Source organism: Euprymna scolopes, unplaced genomic scaffold (genome assembly GCF_053919585.1).
Source record: "Euprymna scolopes isolate OS-2025 unplaced genomic scaffold, ASM5391958v1 sca139, whole genome shotgun sequence".
Classification (NCBI taxonomy): Eukaryota; Metazoa; Mollusca; class Cephalopoda; order Sepiida; family Sepiolidae; genus Euprymna; species Euprymna scolopes.
The window spans coordinates 70001-80000 of NW_027633146.1; the positions used below are offsets into that span (position 1 = coordinate 70001).

The window sequence follows — 10000 nt, forward strand, 5'->3', positions numbered from 1 at the left end:
GTCCCCTCTCGGGGAGGAGGGAAAAACAACCGCACGTCAGCCACGAGCCTTCCCTCTCCTATCTCTCTCGGGAAGAGAGAAAAAAGGAAAAGTTGCGGGCACCGCAGCAGCGACGGCGGAAGGCCGAAAACGCCGCGCCGGCGGGATCGGGCACGGCTCGGAGGCGGGTGAGGCGAGGAGAAGACGACGGCACGAGACCGACGACACCCCCCGACGACCCCCGGACGACTTTGCCACGACACCTCTCCCGATCGACGCCCTCCTACACGCTCTCTCGCTTTCGCTTCGCCTTCGGGGTTAGTCAGAGGTGGCCCCTACGACTCGCGAACGGCCAGGACTCCTCGGTCCGTGTTTCAAGACGGGTCGGGTGGGTTGCCGATGCACGTCGCTGACCCGGGGTGGCGGGCGGCTCGAGTAAAAAAGCGTCGCCGAGCGACCTCTCCGGAAACGGAAACGGGCGCGGGCGGGGTTGCCCCCGACAAGAACCCGAAACGTCGGCGAGGTGCGTGACGGCGAGGCCGCGCCAGTCCTATCCCGCCTCTCATCGCGCACGCGCCCGAGACGGTGGGGCGCCTAAGGAGCGACACACAGAGTGCGTCGCCCGCACGCGACTTCCGGCGGGATCAAAACGGACCGGCTCGCCACGTGTAACGGATCGTGTCAGATTTCCTCCGTTCCCGGCAGAAAGGGGCAGTTACGTTCGCGGGCCCGACGGCCGGTGGCCCCCGACTTCACAAGGTGGGAAGACGGGGGTTTTCAGGGTGATGAAACGCCTGCCGCCTACGGAAAAAAACCCGCGTGTTCGACCTGCACGCCGGGAACGGGTCGCGACGACGGACCGGAGGGGAAGTGCGTCCGGTGCCGGCCGCGCGGAGGTCGCGCCGAAGCGCCCGCGCCATGATTACGCCGAGCGATGAGAAGGGGACGGGTGCAGCGGAGTCGCGCGCGGAGGGAGCAGGAGGAAAGAAGAAGCGGCGGCGACGGATGCGGCGGGTTAGGGCCCGGCGGCAGCAGCGATCGAGAGGACGAGTCCCCTCCGTCGCAGCCAACCGACGCAGCCACCTACCGACGCCGCGGTCGTCACCACGTTTCCCTTCCCGCTATCCACGCGGCCCGTCTCCTTCGTCGGCGACGCGGGCACAAAAGCTGGCCCGCGGAGAACGAGTTCCCCGCGGACACGACGAACGACGACCTGTGCCGCGACGGCCTCTCTTTCAAGAACACACATCGAGTTTGGGCTCGAGCCTAGGCAGCACCGGACTGAGTCCCCCCGCGATCGCGGTGAGCGGTCCCACCCGTTTACCCCTGGGCGGTTTCACGTTCTCTTGAACTCTCTCTCCAAAGTTCTTTTCAACTTTCCCTCACGGTACTTGTCGACTATCGGACTCGTCCCGGTATTTAGCCTTGGATGGAGCTTACCACCCGATTTGGGCTGCGTTCCCAAGCAACCCGACTCTCGGATCGAAGGCCGTCGCTCGCCGTCCGCACCGAATGGGCCTGGCACCCGCCGCGGGCGGCCCCGATCGAGGGAACTCCGAACTATGCGAGACGAAAACGAACGGCTGCCTTCGACCCATGCGCCACACGTCCCGAAGCCTTTAACTTGCGACGGGATTCGGCGTTGGGCTTCTCCCGGTTCACTCGCCGTTACTAAGGGAATCCCGGTTGGTTTCTTTTCCTCCGCTTAGCGATATGCTTAAGTTCAGCGGGTCGTCTCGTCCGAGCCGAGGGCGGCGGTTTTTAGTAGAGTGTGGTGTTTGGAGGAGAGGAATCTCGATCGGTACCCTCCGTGTGACGACGGCTGGCCGATATAGCGCCCGTCCGACCGAAAATGAAGAAGCCAACAATTAAAAAAAAAGCGTGGGTCCTCCCCATCCGACGTTGCCTACGACGCGGCCACCTTTTTACGGTGCGACGGCCGTGCTCGTCGCGCTGCTCGAGGCGTCGCTGAGAGACACCTTCATGAGGCAGAGAGCGAGACGAGCAGGCGGCGCTTACGTCGGCAGTCGGTTAGGTCGGTGCTTTTTTTTTTGTTTTGTTCTCCCTTCGGCTGCTTTCGGACAGACTCCTCCTGCTCCTCCTCCACAGTGTTTCTTCACGCGGTCGAAAAGGGAAAAGACTCCGCGGTCTGCCAGCGGGAGACGAAGGAGGAGGCCGGAGAGGGTTTTAAAAAAAAAAAAGACATTGAAAGGAGTCAATTCTTTTTTTATTTTTCTTCCCCCTCGTCACTCGCTCCTGCGACGTCCCGGTTACCACCGTGCCGAGGACCGGGCGGGCACGGGGACGGCAAGATGTCGTTTCGTTAACGGAGAAAGACATGTAACGTTCCGCCTCTCGACCGGACGTGGCCCCGAGACAAGGGATCTCGGGGCCGCAATGTGCGTTCGAGGTGTCGATGTTCACTGAGTCCTGCAATTCGCATCAGTTCTCGCGGCTGGCCGCGCTCTTCATCGACGGACGAGCCGAGTGATCCCCCGTCCAGGGTTCAGCACTTGGGTTTTTTATATTAGTTTTTGTTTATATAGATTTAGTAGTGTGCGAGGAGGTCTGTGCGAGGAGGCGTGACGGCATTGCAATGTCGCGAGTAGTTTGTTTTTAGCTAGCGGCGGTGGCACAGCGGCTGCAAAAAAAACAAAAAACGATAAAGCGGCGACAAGGCAAAGAAGAAGCGGCCATCACTTGCGGTGGGCGAAAAAACAAACAGGTGGTAAGACGCGGAAGCAAGCAAGAAGAGCTGGGGCTTTAAAAACCTCCGCGTCACCACAAATCTATCTCTCGCTCCGCCTTTTATAGGTTTGTTTGCGCGCATTCGAGGCGTTGACGCCGACAGACAGAGGAGGTAGGCCGGAAAACAACAAACCAGTCTCGAACGGGAAAACGGTAATGATCCTTCCGCAGGTTCACCTACGGAAACCTTGTTACGACTTTTACTTCCTCTAAACGATCGGGTTCGGTCGTCTTCTCCAGGCATCGAACGCCGAGGCGTAGATGCACGAGTGTCGTGACGGACACGTCGCGCACTGCCCGGCGGCGTCGTCGGCCAGATCCGAGGACCTCACCGGACCGTTCGATCGGTAGTAGCGACGGGCGGTGTGTACAAAGGGCAGGGACGTGATCGACGCGGGCTGTTGACCCGCGCCTACCGGGAATTCCTCGTTCACGGGGTTGGTTACAGGCCCCGATCCCTATCACGGGAGGTGGTTCAGAGGTTTCCCAACCCTCTCGGGCCGGGGCGAAGTCCCCGCTGATACCTCCAGTGTAGCGCGCGTGCGGCCCCGGACATCTAAGGGCATCACAGACCTGTTATCGCTCCGCCTCGTGTGGCTTTCTGCCACCCGTCCCTCTAAGAAGTGCGTGAGAAAACCGACCCGGACCCGAGCGCCACGGAGGACGCCGAGCCCGCCGTAAAAATCACTGACATCGGCGCACTAGTTAGCAGGCCGGAGTCTCGTTCGTTATCGGAATCAACCAGACGGATCGCTCCACCAACTAAGAACGGCCATGCACCACCACCCACCGAATCGAGAAAGAGCTATCGATCTGTCAATCCTACCGGTGTCCGGACCGGGTGAGTTTTCCCGTGTTGAGTCAAATTAAGCCGCAGGCTCCACTCCTGGTGGTGCCCTTCCGTCAATTCCTTTAAGTTTCAGCTTTGCAACCATACTCCCCCCGGAACCGAACTCTGGTTTCCCGCAGGCTACCCGCCGGGTCATGGAAGCGAACGCCGGCGGATCGCCGGTCGGCATCGTTTACGGTCGGAACTACGACGGTATCTGATCGTCTTCGAACCTCCGACTTTCGCTCTTGATCGAGGAAAACGTGCTTGCCACACGCCATCGCTGCAGTTCGTCTTGCGACGATCCAAGAATTTCACCTCTAACGTCGCAATACGAGTGGCCCCGACCGCTCCCTTCGATCATTGCCTCGCCGTAGACGGAGACCGACAGACGTAGACGAGGCCCTCTTCCATCATTCCATGCTTATCGTATGCAAGCTTGAACAGCCCGCTCTGAGCACTCTAATTTTTTCAAAGTGAACGTACCGGCCGCCGCGGACACTCGGTTAAGAGCACCCTTGGAGGAGAAACCGCCGACCGCAACACGCGCGCAGACAAGACACGAAGCAGGGACTCGGAGCGGACCGGGGGGTTCAAAAAAAAAGAGGAACGCGCGGAAAGGGAGAGGGAGAGAAGCGCGGGGGTCAGAGTGCGGGGATGCGAATGAACACACCCAAACACACACACGTAGCACCCCCCCGTTAGACTACTCCCGGAACCGAACCGACGACCACTTGTTTTTTTTTTTCCCGGATCCCGATCACGACCTCCTCGTCCACCTCGCCGGCAGGACCGCGTGGCGGGTATGCTAGCGGTTGACACCGGCGGAAAGGGCCGGGAATGCGAACGGACGACCAAAGTCAACGACGGACGATGGCGCCGCCGCCCCGGGGCCGCTTGCGCGACCACGAACCCGAGTTCGGACTACGAGCTTTTTAACCGCAACAACTTTAATATACGCTACCGGAGCTGGAATTACCGCGGCTGCTGGCACCAGACTTGCCCTCCGGTTGGTCCTCGTTAACGGATTTGAAGTGTACTCATTCCGATCGCGGGGCCTCGACAGAGTCCCGCGTCGTTATTTTTCGTCACTACCTCCCCGTGCCGGGAGTGGGTAATTTGCGCGCCTGCTGCCTTCCTTGGATGTGGTAGCCGTTTCGCATGCTCCCTCTCCGGAATCGAACCCCGATTCCCCGTTACCCGTAGTAACCACGGTAGGCACTTAACCGACCGTCGACAGTTGATAGGGCGGACCCTCGAGAGACCCGTCGCCGGGCGTGAAAGCTCGTGCGATCGACCAGTGAGTTATCCAGAGTCACCAAAGCGGAGCGCGCCGCCCTATGAGCCCCGCCACCGAACGGACCCGCGAGCGGGAACGCCGACGACGGGAGGACGGAATGACGCGCATCGGTCTCAGTCTAATATGTAGCGCCGCGACCCGGAACGGCCGACGCGGGTGCCAGCGCGCGAGGCGTGGCGACGACGGCGCGCCGACCGATCGCGGCCTGTGTCACATGTATTAGCTCTAGAATTGCCACAGTTATCCATCGCCTCCGAGGAGGAATACGGTCCCGAGGATTAGGTCCGGTTCCTGAGCCATTCGCGGTTTCGCCCGTTCTAATGCGTGGCGTGAACTTACACTTGCATGGCTTAAGCTTTGAGACAAGCATATGACTACTGGCAGGATCAACCAGGTATCGTTGGAATTTGGGACTTTGTTTCGACAGAACGACAGACCGACCGACCGACCGACCGACATAAGACAGACAACTACAACGACGGGCACGTGTTTATTTGTTTTTCGAGGAGGTTCGCCGTCAGTAGAAGCGCGCTGCCCGCGCTGATGGCCTCTTTTTTGTTTCTCCCCTGACTTGGACCGAGACCGAGACTCAAAGAACGAAAGCGACCAACGTCGACAACAACAACGACAACGGCACCCTTGACAGCGATACATACGACAAACGACAAGCAGCACGACGGCAGTGCACACGGACATCGAGGGTCAAGGTGCAGACTGAACTCGCCGAGGTCGTCGTCATCGTGGTCGCCATCGATTCCGTCTCGTCGTCGTCGTCGTCAACGTCCACGTCACAGCCGGCCGAGAAGAGAGAACAGACGACAGCGTCGACAACAACAACATCGACAACGGCACCCTTGACAGCGATACATACGACAAACGACAAACAGCACGACGGCAGTGCACACGGACATCGGAGGTCAAGGTGCAGACTGGAATCGTCGAGGTCGTCGTCATCGTGGTCGCCATCGATGCCGTCTCGTCGTCGTCGTCGTCGTCTTCGTCGTCGTCGTCGTCATCAACGTACCAACCGACCGAGACGAGAGAGCAAGCAACAACGTCGACAACAACAACGACAACGGCACCCTTGACAGCGATACATACGACAAACGACAAACAGCACGACGGCAGTGCACACGGACATCGGAGGTCAAGGTGCAGACTGAACTCGTCGAGGTCGTCGTCATCGTGGTCGCCATCGATGCCGTCTCGTCGTCGTCGTCGTCTCCGTCGTCGTCGTCGTCGTCGCCAACGTCAACGTCAACATCACAGCCGTCATCGGGGAGGAGCTGGACCAGGGCAGCGGCGGCGTAAATTTTCCCGTCACCTTCGTCGTCGCCTTCGTCGACCGACCGACCGACCGGCGTCGTGTTCGTGCTCGGAAAACCGAGGAGAGACAACGTGCACATGGCGCGTTCTCGCAAGCGGCTCCTCGGTCCGATTTTTTTGGGCGGCTTTTTCGAGCTTTTTTTTTTTCTCACCCTTTCGTCCGTGCGACGGCGAACGTTAGGGGAAAAAAAAAAAAAAAAAAAACGACAACAACGCGGCGGACCGGGCGAACAACATCGTCGACACACACGACATTGACGACCGGTCCCCCTTTTCACAATCGCATCGAGATAAAAACGAACGAGTCCGATTCGAGCACCGAGTCGCGAGCGGGAGGACTGTCGGTGCAAGTATCGATCACTGACGTGAGCGCTTCGCCGGACAGAGGATGGCTCATCCGGCAGCCGTGCAAATCGACGGTATGGGAAGAACGAACAAGAAGAGCAACGACTTGATCGGCGGCTTGGGAACTGCGGACGGTGAAAACGGGTTAATCGACTGCGACCACGACTGCTCGATCGATCTTCTTTGGCGCTAACAAAGGTGGAGGTGGCGCAAGAAGGGACTAGCGCTATCACCGTCCACGTATCAGAAGATGCGGCGGCAGACGTCGACGCTTATGCGTTGTCGGACGAGAAGTCGCTGCAGCACGTGTACCGCGAGCGGGACGTCCAAGGTTTTGCCAGACGGAAAGAAATCGGGTGTCAGCGAACGTTCACACGGCTGTGAGATCGGACGCTGACAGGAGTAGGAGGCGGCAGGCAGGCGGCGGTTACGGCGGCGGCGCCTGCTGCTGCTCATCCTCCTGTTTGCTGCGGCGACTTCCAGGACGGGAGAGCATCGAACAACGTACGTATGGTTACAAGGGGATCAGGATCTACATAGTGCATCCCCCGCGGCTATTTTTGTTTGTTTGTTCGCTCGTTCGTTAATTCGTTCGTTCGTTCGTTCGTTCGTTACAATGTACGTTTTTCCGTTCGACGGCGGCAGAGAGCGGCGGCGTTTCTCCCTAATCCGGAGGATTTATCGGTCGCACAGCGATGGGTCGTTCGGCCGATCATCGAAAGATTCGCAGGTAGTGGTTGAATGGCAGAACGGCAGCAACAACAGCGGCGGCTGAGAGCGGCGAACGCTGAGGCGGAAGCAGAAGCTGCAGCAAACGTATCGGCTAAACATGGTGGACATAGATATGGCTGACGACGCGGGTACCACGACGACTATGGAACCAGGAAAAGGAGCCGTTAGTTGTTCCAACATATCGTTCGACACGTCGAGCAGCCCTAGGTCCACGGAGAAGCACACACACGTACCACGTATTATAACCTAACGACGATGAGCGGGCGCACGGTTGGCAGGAACGAAGGCGGCGGATCAAAACAAGTTGGAGCGCGGGGCGACAGCGATAACGGTGACAGCCCTAGGCGGCGGAGATGCCACTTTCTGACGCCTTTGCGACAAGCCCGTAGAGACGTTCCGGACCACCACGAGGCAAAGAGTCGCTGCTCCGACGAACCGACACACCAAAGTGTGCTTCCTACCGAACATGTTTTATAAAACTTTCAAACTGGAAAACCCCAGAAATGGTGTTGGTATTTGTCCAGACCCACCTCCGACACCTGAAAATGGTGGTCAAAAAAAACGTCGATTATACGAAGCGACATTTCTGGTCGGCGATTTTCCAGTTTTACGCCTACTGCCACATGGGGATGTCGGTAGGCGTCGCAAAGTGCCTTCTCGTAGGCTAGGCACACCAGGACTTTGTCATTTTTTTCCCCCTCGACATTCCTGGTCCGGTCTATTCCGATTTTACACCTACCGCCATGTGGGGGTGGCAGTAGGCGTCGAAAAGTGCCTTCTCGACCGCTAGCGACACCACTACTTTATCGAGCTCTGGAGGCCCGCACACCGACCCGGGGGCCGCGGAGTCGACCCCGGGGGCCTCCGCCTCTCGCCGCCGCTCACTTGGACGCCTTCCGCAACCTGTGGTCCCGCTCGGGGCCGCCGGGAGCCTCGCCGACCTGACCGGTGTCGGTAGGCGTCTGGAAGCGCCCGGCCGACCTGGACGAGGTCCCCCTGGCCCCCGGGGGACACCCCTTAGTTGGATGGGGGTGCTGTCCCGGGCACACATGCAACCCGCGGCCGCCTACCGACAGCCCCCGTCGCTCGATCGCTACTCCTTTCCAACATATGTCGGAGAAGCCGGGCGGTTGTGAAACCCCAGAAATGGTGTTGGTATTCGTCCAGACCCACCTCCGACACCTGAAAATGGTGGTCAAAAAAAACGTCGATTATACGAAGCGACATTTCTGGTCGGCGATTTTCCAGTTTTGCGCCTACCGCCATGTGGGGGTGGCAGTAGGCGTCGAAAAGTGCCTTCTCGACCGCTAGCGACACCACTACTTTATCGAGCTCTGGAGGCCCGCACACCGACCCGGGGGCCGCGGAGTCGACCCCGGGGGCCTCCGCCTCTCGCCGCCGCTCACTTGGACGCCTTCCGCAACCTGTGGTCCCGCTCGGGGCCGCCGGGAGCCTCGCCGACCTGACCGGTGTCGGTAGGCGTCTGGAAGCGCCCGGCCGACCTGGACGAGGTCCCCCTGGCCCCCGGGGGACACCCCTTAGTTGGATGGGGGTGCTGTCCCGGGCACACATGCAACCCGCGGCCGCCTACCGACAGCCCCCGTCGCTCGATCGCTACTCCTTTCCAACATATGTCGGAGAAGCCGGGCGGTTGTGAAACCCCAGAAATGGTGTTGGTATTCGTCCAGACCCACCTCCGACACCTGAAAATGGTGGTCAAAAAAAACGTCGATTATACGAAGCGACATTTCTGGTCGGCGATTTTCCAGTTTTGCGCCTACCGCCATGTGGGGGTGGCAGTAGGCGTCGAAAAGTGCCTTCTCGACCGCTAGCGACACCACTACTTTATCGAGCTCTGGAGGCCCGCACACCGACCCGGGGGCCGCGGAGTCGACCCCGGGGGCCTCCGCCTCTCGCCGCCGCTCACTTGGACGCCTTCCGCAACCTGTGGTCCCGCTCGGGGCCGCCGGGAGCCTCGCCGACCTGACCGGTGTCGGTAGGCGTCTGGAAGCGCCCGGCCGACCTGGACGAGGTCCCCCTGGCCCCCGGGGGACACCCCTTAGTTGGATGGGGGTGCTGTCCCGGGCACACATGCAACCCGCGGCCGCCTACCGACAGCCCCCGTCGCTCGATCGCTACTCCTTTCCAACATATGTCGGAGAAGCCGGGCGGTTGTGAAACCCCAGAAATGGTGTTGGTATTCGTCCAGACCCACCTCCGACACCTGAAAATGGTGGTCAAAAAAAACGTCGATTATACGAAGCGACATTTCTGGTCGGCGATTTTCCAGTTTTGCGCCTACCGCCATGTGGGGGTGGCAGTAGGCGTCGAAAAGTGCCTTCTCGACCGCTAGCGACACCACTACTTTATCGAGCTCTGGAGGCCCGCACACCGACCCGGGGGCCGCGGAGTCGACCCCGGGGGCCTCCGCCTCTCGCCGCCGCTCACTTGGACGCCTTCCGCAACCTGTGGTCCCGCTCGGGGCCGCCGGGAGCCTCGCCGACCTGACCGGTGTCGGTAGGCGTCTGGAAGCGCCCGGCCGACCTGGACGAGGTCCCCCTGGCCCCCGGGGGACACCCCTTAGTTGGATGGGGGTGCTGTCCCGGGCACACATGCAACCCGCGGCCGCCTACCGACAGCCCCCGTCGCTCGATCGCTACTCCTTTCCAACATATGTCGGAGAAGCCGGGCGGTTGTGAAACCCCAGAAATGGTGTTGGTATTCGTCCAGACCCACCTCCG

At 60.1% G+C, this 10000-nt stretch overlaps 2 non-coding genes and 1 pseudogene across 2 annotated transcripts in view; all 3 read right to left on the reverse strand.

Annotated features, from left to right (window-relative positions):
* LOC145273709 (large subunit ribosomal RNA) overlaps positions 1 to 1733 on the reverse strand; it is a 5723-nt gene extending 3990 nt beyond the window's left edge. The window contains exon 1 of the ribosomal RNA XR_013866496.1: positions 1 to 1733. This exon is cut by the window's left edge and continues 3990 nt beyond it. This is a non-coding gene — a ribosomal RNA (large subunit ribosomal RNA).
* A 595-nt stretch (positions 1734 to 2328) lies between these two features.
* On the reverse strand, positions 2329 to 2486 carry LOC145273716 (5.8S ribosomal RNA). Its single transcript, XR_013866501.1, has one exon. It is a non-coding gene; the product is annotated as a 5.8S ribosomal RNA (ribosomal RNA).
* A 395-nt stretch (positions 2487 to 2881) lies between these two features.
* Positions 2882 to 5253, reverse strand: LOC145273703 (small subunit ribosomal RNA; annotated as a pseudogene).
* Between the last annotated feature and the right edge of the window lie 4747 nt (positions 5254 to 10000).